Below are 15,781 nucleotides of genomic sequence, written 5' to 3'. Positions count from 1 at the left end.
GAAACCCTTTCATCTGTCAGTGTCCCTTCCGCTCTTTCTATTGACAAAGACTAACATTGAGACAGCTGCAAAGGAGAAATGTCTACAGGGTAAAGCTTCAGTATTACAACATAGGACAAAGAAGGGATGATTCGGAACTGAGAGGCAACAAATCAATGGGACTATATGTATGATGTAGATCAGACATGCACCATGGTGTCTTTTTCTACTTCTGTTTTGGATGTTTTCCTTTTTGGGGACTAAGTCAAACTGTAGTTTCTTCTTGCTTAACGGTCACATTTTGAACAATTTAAAAACAAAAGGTAGGTGGGGAGAAGAGAAGTCAAAAATCCTGTCAAAAGTTGGCTCAGAGGCAACCCCAGCAGCCTAACTCAGTCATAGCTGCCCTATTATAGCAACTTTCATATAGATGTGTGTCATTATAGTGAGGTGTTAGCTTAATCTATTCAATAACTTTTCATGAAGTTATCAGAAAGATGAGAAGACGTGAATGTCTTTTTGAGTCACATGTTTCTGGAAATACTTACACTTGGATTTAATTATGCACATCTCTCTATGAAAAAGCAAGACGAATGAAGTGAAATGGAGTATTTGCAGCATTCTTCAGCCTGCTTTCATGGAATAGAGAACATTAATGTTGGATTAACTTTCTGTTTGCCTCATTTTCTTGTGATTAATTGTACAACTCTTCACCAGAACAGTTTATGTTATATATCATGCCATGAGAATCAATGCAGATATCCAACTAATCAAGTTAGAAAGCAATCTTTCACAACTTAAATTTTTCATTTTTTTCAAATTCAAATCAGCTCGAGTCTTTTTTTCCAAATTAATAAACTTTATTTTATAAAGAAGTTTTAGGTTCACAGTAAAATTAAGTGGAAATTTCGGAATTTATATATACCCTCATTCTCAAACCCACACACACACAATCTTCCCCACTACTGACATCCTGCACCACAGTAACTTGTTTGTTACCATTGATGAACCTATATTGATGCATCACTATCAGGCAAAGTTGAGAGTTTCCACTGGGTTTATGTTTAGTGTTGTACATTTTGTGGAGTTTGACAAATGCATAATGACATGTATCTATCAATGTATTATCATACAAAATAGTTTCACTATCCTAAAAATTCTCTGTGCTTTGCTTATTCATCCCCTTAACTCTTGGCAAACACTGATTTTTTTTTTTTTTGAGATGGAGTCTTCCCAGTTTTATTCTTTTCTAGAAAGTCTTAGAGTTAGAATGTATGTATTAATAGTTTATAGATTTTTAAGTTTGATTTCTCTCTTTTCATCATATAAATTTGTTTCTTCCATCTCTTTTCATGGCTTGATGTCTTATTTCCTTTTGGTGCCAAATGATTGTCTGGATGTACCACAGTTTATTTATTCATTACCTTACCGAAAGACATTTTTGTGGCTTCCAAATTTTTGCAATTATGAATAAAGCTGCTACAAACATCTGCTGTACAGGATTTTGTGTAGATTTAAGTTTTCAATCCATTTGGGTAAATATCAAGAAGCATGATTTCTGGATTATAGGATAAAAGGAAGTTTAATTCTGTAAAAAACCACTAAACTGTCTTCCAAAGTGGCTGTACCATTTTGCATTCCTGCCAGCAATAAATGAGAGTTCCTGTTGCTCTACATCCTCACCAGCATTAGCTATTGTCAATGTTCTGGATTCTGACCATTCCAATAGGTGCGTAGTGGTATGTCATTGTTTTAATTTGCAATTCTCTAATGACGTAAGATGTTGAACATCTTGCGGTGGTTATTCATATTCAAGTATTTTGTCCATTAAAATTTCTTTTTTTTTTTTTTTGAGATGGAGTCTCCCTCTGTCACCCAGGTTGGAGTGCAGTGGTGCAATCTCGGCTCACTGCAACCTCTGCCTCCTGGGTTCAAGCAATTTTCCTGCCTCAGCCTCCCAAATAGCTGGGACTACCAGTGCACACCACCACGCCCAGCTAGTTTTTTTGTATTTTTAGTAGAGATGGGGTTTCACCATATTGGCCAGGCTGGTCTCGTACTCCTGACTTCATGATCCACCCACCTCAGCCTCCCAAACTACTGGGATTACAGGAGCGAGCCATTGTGCCCGGCCTATTTCTTATTTTTAAAATTGTTTTTGTAGAGACAGGGTCTCCCTATGTTTCCGAGGCTGGTCTCAAACTCCTGGGCTTAAGTGATCCTCCACCTCGGCCTGCCAAAGTGCTGGGATTATAGCTGTGAACCTCCACATCCAGCTCTATTTTGCCTATTTTTAAAATAATATTGTTTGTTTTCTTACTTTTATCAATGAATATATCTTGTATAAATAGATTGTCTCTGGTGTGTTCTACAATAGTGAAATCTCCTTCTTATTCCTCCTGCTTTAACAACCGTGTAGAAGGGAAAAAAATAAGCAATGAATAAAGATAAAACATGTAGTATGTCATGTGAAATAGTAAATCCAAAGCATTTGCTGACATTTGCAGAGGATGTATTAGTAAATATCAGGTACAATGACTCTGAATAATAACAGTAATACTATTATCAATGATAATGGCAGCTATTGCTATTTATTGAACCGTTATGCTAGGCATCATACCAGTGGCTTCTTATACATTAACTCACAAATCCCTAGTAAGTAAATATAATTATCCATATTTTTTATTGAGAATATTAAGATTTTGGAATTCAGTTACTTGCCTGAGGTCGCACATTTAGAAAGCAGAAGAACTTATATTCTAGATAGGTTTGTCTTGCCTCAAATACATGTATTTTTCACTCTACTGCCTAGTCAAGTGTTGAATTCTGTTATCTAGATTATAGATAATACACGAGTGAAGAGCTTTTAGCAGCCACACTTGCCACCTGCTCCTAATTATTCAGAGAACCATTTGAAAGATATACATAATGCCTTTCTTCAAATCAACTCCTAAGCTCCCTGTTATTAACTTCTTGCACCTTAGCTTTTCTCTGTTCATTCTCAAACCTCTATCTTATGTTTCATTCTCTGTTTAAGTATTCTGCTTAGGCCTTGGGTGTGATGCATACCCTCATATTTCCTTTGGCATCTGTGGCAGAAGCAGTGATATTCCAGCAGCAGCATTCAGCTAAATATTTAATCAGATCAGGTACAAAACCACTATCCAAAATCCATGTGTTCTCAGGCTTAGATTGTCATTCTAAAAACGCACAGGTCACTGGACATACTAGATTTAAACTCCAGTCTTTTGTCTTCCCTCATTGTGAAGTGAATACCCATGCAATTACTTTTTGTGAATATACAGAACTTTTTGGAAGTTGGGAAGCATCCTCTACCATACTTATACTGCACTTCCTTATATCACACTTTTCACCTTCCCCATTCACAGGAGATCTCCCAATTTTGATGATAATTATTTTATATATTTCCCTTCTAATTTTACCCTCTATCAATGTCTCTCTAAAATTAATGTTTTACTTTTGCTTACTTTCAAACTATACATAAATGGAGTAAGCCATTATACTCCTTTATAGCTCATTGTCTTTGCTCAATAGTTTGCTTATGATCCACATTTGTGTTACTCTACATAACCTTGGTTTATTTTGAAAATGAATTTGTATTTATTGATTGATTCTACTATTGATTAGTACTTAAATTGTACTTCATTTATTTTTTGTTATTAACAACAAAGTTATTAATATTCTTGAGTGTATATTCCAGTACAAATGGATGACTTTCTCTAAGGTACAGTTGTTCCATTTCAGCACTATAAAATCTTTGGCTGGATAACTTTCGTTGGCATGTGTGGGAGGGTGCTGCTCTGTGCTTTATAGGATGTTTAGTAATATCCCTGGCCTGTACTCACTAGGTGCCAGAAACTCAGCCCCTCTCCGATTTTGGGTTGTCTCCCAATTGTGAAGCCAACCAAAAATGTCTTCACACATTCCTATATGCCTTTTGAGGGACAAAATTGCCCCCAATTGAGAATCACTGTCACAAAAACGAAAAACCCATGGAGAATTGTCACCTAATGCTTCATCTTAATGTTTTCATCTTCATTCTTGGTTACCTCTGAAGTAGGCACTGGAGAATAAGTCTTCTAGGGAACATGAGACAGGGAGTTGGAGAGGTTTTTGTTATGATTAATTTTGCTGACCAGATAGTTCAGAATTCTCACTATGTAGATTTGTGGCCAGTTGTACTTGCTGACCCCTTGTGGTTGAGTGAGGTGTATGACTAGTTATGGCCATGAGTTGCAAGAAAAACACGTCTTCCCTGGGCTAGAGCATTTAATTGCTGGTGCAAAACACAACCCCCATCCGACTTCTTTTCCTCATCTAGATTAGCGTCCCGCAACATTCAAAATGGTAGCTGATTTGTCTGCTTAGGTTGCTAAGAGGCTACTCTGAGTCAAATACTCCCACCAACACCCAATAGTCATACATGATGTGCAAGAAAGAAATCTTCGCATTAAACAACTAAGATTTCGATGATCACTTTTTATAGAAACTGTTACAGAGCATGTTATGAAATCTGATACCTAGAATTAGGGTAGCATCATAATTTTTTAAAAAGAGTCCTAAAATTTATGACTGAATGCAAGCAGAAAGAAAACTGTTATGGAGAGCTGAAAACATGACAATCCATGTTTTATAGAGGCAAAATATTTGACAATATTTTTGCCTGTGATGAGTTGAAAAGCAGGTAATATACATAGTACATATGATGACTTTAGGATTAGAGTTTAGAAAAATAATGGCCATAGCATATTGGCTTCTATTTGATTGCATTTGCTATGGTTCCTCTAAGAAAAAACAAATCTTGCATTTGCAAGTAGGAATTAGCGAGAATAAAAAGAGTTCGGGAATTTAGGGGCTTAGAGAGCTGGACATAGCAACTTCTCAATCCTAAGAGTAAAATATAGGATGGAGAAGTGCTCTGAGCAAGAGAGGCCAACCAGAGCTCAGTATAATGGCAAATATAACATCTAAGTTATATTCAGACACCCATGGTTAAAATCTCTGAATGGTTTGAAATTCGGAGGAAATCTTAACAGCAGAAAAAAATTTCCCAAGGTTAAGGATATTGCTTTCCCACCACACTGATTAGCTTAGAATATCCACACTAAATTCAGAGAAAAGGCATATGTAGAAAAGATATATGCATATGAAAAGGACACATTAAACTACTCAAGATCAAAGGGGTAAGAAGCTAAGTTTTTGAAGCCAGGTTTTGAAGAATCTGTCTGCTGAAGACACAGTGTACCTGAACTAAAAGTGTTTTTGACTGTTTGTACAAAAATTCTTGGGACCTAAGCCTTTTACAAACAAGAAACATTCCCCAACTCCCTGTTCCATGTTCCCTGGGGGACTTAACTCTCCAAAGCCTATGTCAGATGTGGCCAAGGATTAGCACAAAAACAGAAGGGTTAGAAGACAACTCTCCATAGGCTTCTCGTGTTTCTTTCTGTCTTGCTAGTGGAGGCACTAACTGACTTTGTTTTGGACTATCTTGGCAAAGATACTTGTATAGCAAACAGCTTTGGAACATCAAAATAATGTCTCTTCAGGCAAAAGTCAGGAATGTTTTCTGTCCGGTACAATAAATATAACATCTTCCTCTGGATCAGACATTCTTACTGCCCATTATCAAAGACTTGAGTTCCCTAAATTCATGGTTCTGCTTCTGTAATACATCATGCTGTGTGTGCAGGAATCAGCTGTCCCTATTTGTATCACTCTGTGGGAATGAGGACTCCAGGAACAGGAACAGGAAAATGCTGATATTCTGCCTAGTGCTATTGCTGTGAATAATAAGTTCTTTGTGTCTATCTCAGAATTCTCATGTTTTCTGCCAGCATCTATGAAACTGTGGCAGACTAACTTATTAGTCTACAAGTACGGTACAATCTCAGACCCTTCACAGCAACACACACACACACACACACACACACACACACACACACACGGAACTAGAAAATTTCTTGAAGAGAATGAAATTCAGTCCTAAAAAAGTTTTTGCTTACTACTAATCTCCAGGTAAGGAGGTCTTTGAAATGTCTGCCCAACAAAATTTTGGAATTGAGACAGACATGAATTTTTTGTGTTCTCTATTACTCTTTTCTAAATAGCAGTGCTTAGCACTATTACACTTTCCCTAAACCACAATTGTATATTGCAACTGTGGAGAATATACAATTTATGTTTTTAGTTTAATAGGATTCATACCTAATTGAAGTTATAGCCTATCATACCTCACCCAGATATAATGGTGCTTGAGTTTGCTGATATAGCTGAATAGATTATTTAAAGTGAGTATATTTTATCAGTGAGAAGGGAAGTATATCAAATATTTGGTGACCAGAAAGGAGACTGTGATAGACTTACCCAGTGTCTACATTTATCCCAGTGAGCTTGTAGGTCCTATTTTGGTACATTGTTCTATTTGTATTCCTTTATAATTCCACTTTATCATAATTATTATAGCTTTATTGAAAGTCTTGAAATATAATAAATTCTTCCTTTTTTTCTTCAAATACATCTTGATAGCAAGGTCCTTTTTACTCATATGTAAGTGTTAAAATTCAGATTATCAATTTAAATACATGCACATACACAAACAGGCACATGAACAAATCGATTGTCAGAATTTTTATTGGGATGGTTTTCTATCTATAGATCAATTTTGGAGAACTGCCATGGTTACACTATTGGAATTTGTGGCCCAGAAATATTGTATAATCCTCCATTTATTTAGGTCTTATTTACTGATCCTCGATTATTTTATATGTTCCCATAAAAACATTCTTCATAAAATATATTTTAAAAAATCTTGCTTAAATTTATCTTGATATTCTTTATTTTGATACTATTAGAAATCAGATCATTCCATTTCTGTTTATGTGGAAACATATTAGTATCTTTAATTTATTGATTTACGGTTCTTCAGAAACTTCTTTATGTAAAATAACATTTAACCATAGTAGTTTTTAGGTATTTTTTCATACCTGACATATATTAATGACTTGTTATTGTTTTCTAATTTCTTTACTTTCATTTATTTTTCATGTTTTATTCTACCTAGGCGTCACTTAAAAATATTAAGTGGAAAATGTTTTCAGTTGCAATAATAAGACAGATTATATTGTCTATTTTCTGAAAGGGAGTACTGTCAATATGTCACCATTAAGTAAGATAATTGTCATCTTTTTTTTTTTTTTTTTTTTAGATGGAATCTCACTCTGTCGCCCAGGCTGGAGTGCAGTGGTGCGATCTCGGCTCACTGCAAGCTCAGCCTCCTGGGTTTGTGCCATTCTCCTGCCTCAGCCTCCCGAGTAGCTGGCACTGCAGGCGCCTGCCACCACGCCTGGCTAATTTTTTGTATTTTTAGTAGGGATGGGGTTTCACTGTGTTAGCCGGGATGGTCTCAATTTCCTGACCTCATGATCCGCCCGCCTCTGCCTCCCAAAGTGCTGGGATTACGGGAGTGAGCCACTGCGCCGGGCCATACAGGTACGCGCCACCATGCCTGGCCAATTTTTTTGTATTTTTAGTAGAGATGGGGTTTCACCATGTTGGCCAGGTTGGTCTCGAACTTCTGACCTCAGGTGATCCACCTACCTTGGCTTCCCAAAGTGCTGGGATTACAGGCATGAGCCACCACGCCCTGCCTCATCTATTTTTATATTGCAAGTTATTACCTCCCAATTACAGAAGTAGATGCCTTTGGCTTTATGTTAACAAAGTATAATGTAGTTAATTAATTAGTTAAAATTGATTAAAATAGTAAAGAAATATTTTCAGGCTATAGCTGTATTTTGGAAACCACCTTTAGCACAGCTCCCTGACAAACTTTCTCTGATAGAAAGTTCTATACTATGCTGTTTATACTATGGCTATTGAGCCCTAAAATGTGTCTAGTGCAACTATGGAACCAAGTTTTTATTTTATTTAAGTTTAATTAATTTAATTTAAATAGCCATATGCAGCTATTGGTTTCTATCTCATGGATATCACAGACATACAGAAATTTTCTCAAGCAAACAGTGGCTGTATCTAGCACAAACTTACAATGAATGGTGTCAATATTTAAGAGAATAAAGAGTTAAAAAAATCAAGAAACCTTTTTAAAATATCTTTACTTTTCTCAAATAAATTTCCCAAATTTTAATCATTACAAAAGCAGAAGGGAGAAATCTATTGTTATCCTCAAAAGAGTGAGACATTGTTCATCTCCATGGTACACTAAGAACCCCCAAATTCTTCTCCTCTTAAGTGATATTTTTGTGGCCATGCCTGTGCTTAACATAAAATGTTTCTGCTTTGTCACATACCTCATTAGAAAAATTCTTGGCCCGGCACGGTGGCTCAAGCCTGTAATCCCAGCACTTTGGGAGGCCAAGGCAGGCGGATCATGAGGTCAAGAGATCAAGACCATTCTGGCCAACTTGGTGAAACCCCATCTCTACTAAAAATACAAAAATTAGCTGGGCCTGGTGGCACGCACCTGTAGTTCCAGCTACTCAGGAGGCTGAGGCAGAAGAATCGCTTGAACCCGGGAGGCGGAGGTTGCAGTGAGCTGAGATCATGCCACTGCACTCCAGCCTGGTGACAGAGTGAGACTCCATCTCAAAAAAAAAAAAAAAAGCAAAGAAAAGAAAAATCCTTCAGCATTTTCATTGACTACTAAGGAATCTGATAAGCTCACCTGCTCAAGAGTATTAATAGTTTCTGTGGTTTAAGAGAATGTTCCTCCAAACCTATTTACATAGCTTAGAACTTCCAGAAATCTTATCTTGTAAAAACAATGAATTTCAAATAGCCTTCTGCCAAGGAATATGTCCTTATGAAGGGCCAGTCATTCACAACGCTATAATAAAGCATATGTTGAGAAAGGCCCTGAGGACTGGAAGAAAATAAGGAGTACTGGAAGCAAAACTACATGTGCTTGCTACTATCCAACATTCAATGAGGCTTGCTACTCACTGACTTCTGTTGAAAAAGGGGGATGTGGTGGAATAACCACAAGATTAAGGCTAGCATGGATATTGATGATGAAACATTCACTCATCTCTGGTTCTCAAGTATGGTTTCCAGTGTGTGTTTTGATTCTCCATGATGTTTGCACCCCATTAAGTTCTCATTTTGGTCTTCTACTTAACAAGATTAATTTAATGGATCGTATCTTTCACTTATTAAAATCGTTTTTATTAAAATATGATTTACTCTCTGGCTTTTTGTCTGCCACTTGCTAGGATGGAAATGGAGCTTTAAGCTGATCGTCAAACAAACGTATGAGAAAAATACTTTAAAGAAATTTTGTGGGCTGTTGGAATTTGGCATTTTGGGCATGAACATAAAGAAACCTCTTAATCTAACTGGGCCTTCTTTGAAAGGTTGTGTAATATAATTTGATGAGATCATTCAATCTCCTTTTAGTTGTCATCACCACATCCATCCACTTGTAGAATATTAACCTTTTATGTGAGGTGAGAACAGATTTACCAAATAGAGCCTGTCTCTATAGAGATACCAAATATAGCCTAACTTCAGGGAAAAAAAGGACAAAGAAATCCAGAAGCTGTTTCTATAAAGGTAGTTATTCATTTGTATAAGTTAATTGAGAAATTAAAATGAGAAGCCACAATACTGTCAGGATTTTAACCCACTTTCACAGCAGTGTTTCTATCTCTGCACTTGGTACCGTTTTACTGCCTGAGAGATTACAGAAGACAGAGGATACTGTAATGCCCTTGAAATATTTTGACTACATCTTGAATTCCAGATATCTTTAATGACTTGATTGGATGATTCTTAAAAAGCAATGATTTTATTTCCTTCATAAATTAAAAGAAAATCACATTAAGTAGAGAGTGAGGCAAGAAGAGAAGGAAGGGGTTTGACTTTTTAAAAGCAGTTTGGAAAGAGAAATGGGTGTCTGCTGACATCGAAGCAGCAGCTAGGCCTTCATTCACTACTTCTAATTATATTCCCTATGCAAAAATCAGACAAGCTCAGACACTATAATGAACTGAGATTTAAAACATTATGGGGAAAAAAACTAGTTGAACTCATAATTAAAGCCAAGACTTGTTGTTTGAAACTGGAAATCTCCCACTATGAATTTTAAAATTTGCAATAAAAGCAAACTGAGTTTATTAATTATTGCAGCAATAGGAAACTCTACACAGATAATTCTGGAAAGTTTTCACTTGAGAGTAAATTAGCAGGTTTTTTATTTGTTTGTTTCCTGTTGATGGTTTGGGCTTAGAGTGCCTAGGGCAGAATTATAGAACTAGGATGTGACCTTGAGTTGCTTCAATTATTAAGGTGAGAATCTGTGAAATAGAGAAGTTCTGAGTAAAGAAGAAAACATTATGTGAGTCACAAAACATTCTGCAATTGCAATCCTATAATTGATGGATTTATGGTACCAGTTCTCAGTCTTTCCTAATTGATAAGAGTTGTTCAGCTACTAAAGCAGCCATGTTCAGATGTATACCACTGCTGTGATTTCTAGATAATATTATCATCCTCAGAAAAAATAGTTTGGGGTTGGATCATGGACTGATCTTCCTATTCCTTTTATGGAGTGATGAGTTCATTTCTGTTGAGTGATGGATCATTTGACACGAGAGCAGCTGCAGAACAGGACTGAGACTGTGGAGAATGCATGCATAAGAATGGCAACCCACAGTGACTAGTATCAAAATGACATGGAGCCTTCCCAAAACACTTAGTGCCATAATCTGAATTACCAAACCCAGGTAAAGAAAAATCCATTTGCATCTGCCTTAGAGAGCCAGGTGACTCTCTCCTTAAGTCTAAAGATGGGTTGTTTTACATTGACACTGATAGTTATTCAAGTGTATTGGTCAGCTCAGACTTCCATAACAAAATGTCACAGATCGGGTGGCAGAAGCAACAAAAATGTATTTCCTCACAGTTCTGGGGGCTAGAAATTCAAGATCGATATGCTAGCAGGGTTGATTTCCGGTGCAGCCTCTGTGATTTGTAGATGTCTTTCTTTGTGCTATGTCCTCATATGACTTTCCTCTGGGCATGGGTTGAGAGAAAAAAAAAAATCCCTGATGTCTATTCCTCTTCTTATAAGGACACTAATCTTATCAGATTAGGGCCCCATCATTATGACTTTATTTAACCTTAATCACTTCCTTAAAGACTCTATCCCCATATATAGTCATATTGAGGTTCAGGTACTTGAGCTATTTTCTGTGTAAATATAATTTTTTTTTTTTGTCTTTGGCCAAGTGAGCAGCTCTAATGTGGGCAATCAAATCTACCATCTGGGCTATGTTAAGCTCCTTTAGTGAAGATATCCTACGGGTGAACTGAAATCTATTAGAGTAGAAACAGCCTGATAATTTCCCAAATTTCTCTATGCCCACATAGCTACTTCGTAATATTGTCTGTAAGTGCTAAAAATTTATCTCTAAAATATCCTCTTGGTACAGCCTTTTATGTCCGCAAGTCTAATTAATATTTATCTGGAAACTTAACATGTATAACCACGAGCAAAGATTTTTCCATATCATGTGCTTTTTTAAGTTTCTATTTTGTTAATGATACCTCAGGAATAGCTACATTATTTCAGGTATTTTAATTTTTTTTTTATTTTTTGCTGAACCAGAATTTAGAAATACAGGGACCTCTCAACATGGTATTTATTGATATTGGTCAAATAAATTGAGATTATGGATTCCCAGAACTGTTCAAATTTATCAGTACATTTATATCTATCCCATAGAGATTCAGAGAAATTTCAACAATTGCCTTTAACACAGACCAAGATAGTATGTTCTGCCTACTAGGGCTGATGTCCTTTGTTTGGCAGTCCAATTTTTAAGAAAATGTCAATTTGAGGCCCAGCATGGTGGCACATGCCTATAATCCCAGCAGTTTGAGAGGCTGAGGCAGGAGGATTGCTTGAGCCTAGGAGTTTGAGACAAACCTGGGCAACACAGTGAGACTCTCATTTCTAGAAAAAATACTAAAATTAGCCTTGTGTGGTGGTACATGCCTGCGGTCCTAGCTACCCAGGAGGCTGAAGCAGGATGATCACCTGAGCCCAGGAGGTTGACACTGCAGTAAGCTGTGATCCCTGCCACTGCATTCAAGCTTGGGTGACAGTGAGACCCAGAAAAAAAGAGAAGAGAAGAGAAGAAGAGAAGAGAAGAGAAGAGGAAAAAAGAAAAGAAAAGAAAAGAAAGGGAAGGAAGGAAGGAAGGAAGGAAGGAAGGAAGGAAGGAAGGAAGGAAAAGAAAAAGAAAAAGAGAAGAAAAGCAAGTGGTTATTTTCAGACATAATCAGAGGGGGAAGACAATTGATGGTTAGAAAAAGAAATTTGGGAGAAAAAGAGTAAAATTTGATAGTGTGGTAGCACAAAAAGCAAGAAAAGATACTGTGGGGTAAAGAAAATGTTAAAAGAAAGAAGAATTTGGCAAATTAATAAATGAGACAGTCTTTAGAGTTTCATGTTTTTTTTTTAAATTAGCCGTGGACAAAGACTCCATTGTTATAGGTATCTTGTAATCAGAAGTCTATTTAGAATCTTCATATACCATTTTAAAAAGGCTTAGCACTTAATAATAAGGATGTTTCCCCTCCAGTTACTTCTAAGATAAACATTTTTACTCATATTGAAAATTTTCAAAGGGTCCAGTATGATTCCAAATATTATTGATGTAACTGTGACATATGGTAAGATATTTAAATAATGTCTGCTATGTTAAGAATACATATCTGGAACAGGTGTCTAGCCTGGTAGAGACATGACTTAGACCAAAAATTTTAAAATGCCTTAAAATTGTATAACGTTCTGTTCAATGTATTCTTTATGCACTTTATTAGGCAAGACCCCGACTAGAGGGTTTGACATCTGTAGCCTGCGTTCTAACTATCCACGGGCCTGAGAAGACAGATTTTGGGGGGATTTTGCTTCCTAAATCAACTCTTAGGAATACAAAGGCAGGATACAATCAACAGAACTCACATAAGTTTTTTGGATAGTGACCTAGAGCAAAGTTTATCCACCAAAAGACACTAACGTGATAAAAATTGAAACTTGTTAGGACTTACGGATGGTTTTAGTTGCAGATTTATTGAGAATCTCACTCGACTAATCATTCTAGAGGTTTTCTTTTTCATTTTTAGGAAAACATTTTGGACAAAACAGAACAAGACAAATGTGAGATTAGGTGAAGAATGGAATGTCACCAAGAATTTTTAAACAGATAATTCTAATGAGAAAAAGTATTCTGAAAGTTAAACTCTAGTTTTTCAGGAACAAAATAAAACTAATGGTTTGAGAATTTTAATGTATTTGAGACTCAAACTCACCTTGGGTCAGGATGGTCAAGCACAAGAGATTAAATGTCCTCAAGAGATACTCCTAGAAGTCATCTGTTTAAATGGTCCTAGCCCGTGTCATGAATATTCACTGCTGACTCTCAGTGCTTCTCCAAATTATAAAAATCCCCTTTCTCAAGTGAAGTATCCCATTATGTTACAATCACACTGAGTTTAATTCGATTTCTATAGCAATGAAAAGCACCACACAGGTAATTCTGAAATGGTATCATGTTAAGGAAATGAGTATACAGTTTTTCTTGCTTATCAGTTCCTCAAAATTTCAAGTATTGCTTGATTTCTTAAGAAGAATCGTTTCCAACTAAGGAAAGTTTCTCATAGAAGAAGGATTTAGGCAAAGCCACAGGCATTTTGTGGTTGTGATTGCAGAGCTAATGATCACACTTCTTCAGTCTTGCATCACTGGTGAGGATGTTTGCTTTGGTACCCAACACAAATAAGGTATACTGAGAGCTGGCCAAATGAAAAACAGTTACCAAAACTTAAAAGGAGAGAAGGAAATTAATAAAGGAATGAAGTTGGAGAGAAAGAAAGAGAAAAAAATAAGAGAAGGGGAGGAAAGAAGTAAGGAGAAAAGAAAAATAATGGAAAGAGATTTTTTAAATCCACTGAAATGGTAATCGAGATAAAAACAGTAGCAGAGTATTCTTTAAAACATAAGAGAAAAACACGAGAAGTTCAGAAACACCGAGGAATTCAAGCTGCATAGAAATCTAGAGGGGAGGCCATTAACTTCTAAACATACACGGCTTTTCTCAACATTCATTGCTTTGAAGAATTCTGCATGCACTCTGACTGTCACCCTTGCCTTTTTTTCTTACTTAACCCATAATCAATAGAAAAGTAAAGAAAATTAGAAGAAGGTGGAAAAATACAGGAAAAGAAAAGAAGTATATGTAAAAGATAAAATGGAACTATCCTTAGGAAAAAAATATGCCTTGAAGAAAAGGAAGAGGAGAACTAGAATATCTTGGAAAGGATGGGAGTAAGCTGGTGGCTGTTGTTAGAATTTAAAGGTATTGTTTGCTTTTTTATTTATAAATGAGCATATTATCAGATTTTTTGCATTTTTCCTAAAATGAGTTTATTTGCTTTATAATTAACTTTTTTGAAAACAAAAGTAAACAAGCAGAAGTACTGTAAAATCTCTAGGATAGTTAGGCTAGGAAAAAAAGTGAACAAAAGACAGGAAGAGAGACATGACATTTGTTTTGGCCAACATGTACTGGGTACTTTGCTTAACACTATATATATATATATGTATATATATATATATATACATGTATATATATATAATATATATATACATATATGTATATATATATTATATATATATACATGTATATATATATAATATATATATACATATATATATAATATATATACATATATATATATAATATATATACGTATATATATATTATATATATATACATATATATATATAATATATATATACATATGTATATATATAATATATATATATATATAATATATATATATATGTATATATATAATATATATATACGTATATATATATATATATATATATATATACACACACACACGTATTTTCTTGTTTATTTTTATAAGACTACTACTAAGTAATTACACATTTTTGTGTACATCACATGCAGACAAGCGCATAAGTCTTAAGTGTTCACAAAGTGATCATATCTATTTAACTATCACCTGGATCAAAGAACAAAATATAATCAGCATCATAGGCCTCATTTCAAATTTTTATCTTTGACTTGTAACAATAAACACATAATATTAGTTGATTTCACACATGAGGAACCTGAGACTTAAAGATAATATGGCCAGGCGTGGTGGCTCACACCTGTAATCCGAGCACTTTGGGAGGCCGAGGTGGGTGGATCATGAGGTCAGTAGTTCAAGACCAGCCTGGCCAACATGGCGAAAACCCTGTCTCTACTAAAAAAAAAAAAAAAAAAAAGTACAAAAAATTAGCCAGGCGTGGTGACAAACATCTATAATCCCAGCTACTCGGGAGGCTGAGGCAGGAGAATTGCTTGAACTTGGGAGGCAGAGGTTGCAGTGCGCCAAGATTGCGCCACTGCACTCCAGCCTGAGCGACAGAGTGAGACTCATTCTCAAAAAAAAAAAAAAAAAAAAAAGATAATACAAGACCACATCATTATTATGCAAGATATTCAAATAATGGAGAGCATTGTAATCATATTTTATGTTCTTCTATGATCTGGCCAATGTCTACCTTCTGTCCAACTTTATTTGCTCAAAAACGCTTACTGTTTTTCAATAAAAGTAGGCAATCTCTTGCCTAGAGTCTTTCTAACTGAGTTTATCTCTGCCCAGACCATACTGAGACATTTGTGTGGCTTACTTTTCTCACACAGGTCTTTGAGCAATTGCTGTCTCCTCAGAGACC

The sequence above is a fragment of the Nomascus leucogenys genome, chromosome 20, assembly GCF_006542625.1.
Source record: "Nomascus leucogenys isolate Asia chromosome 20, Asia_NLE_v1, whole genome shotgun sequence".
Classification (NCBI taxonomy): domain Eukaryota; kingdom Metazoa; phylum Chordata; class Mammalia; order Primates; family Hylobatidae; genus Nomascus; species Nomascus leucogenys.
This window is presented reverse-complemented; position numbering follows the sequence as displayed.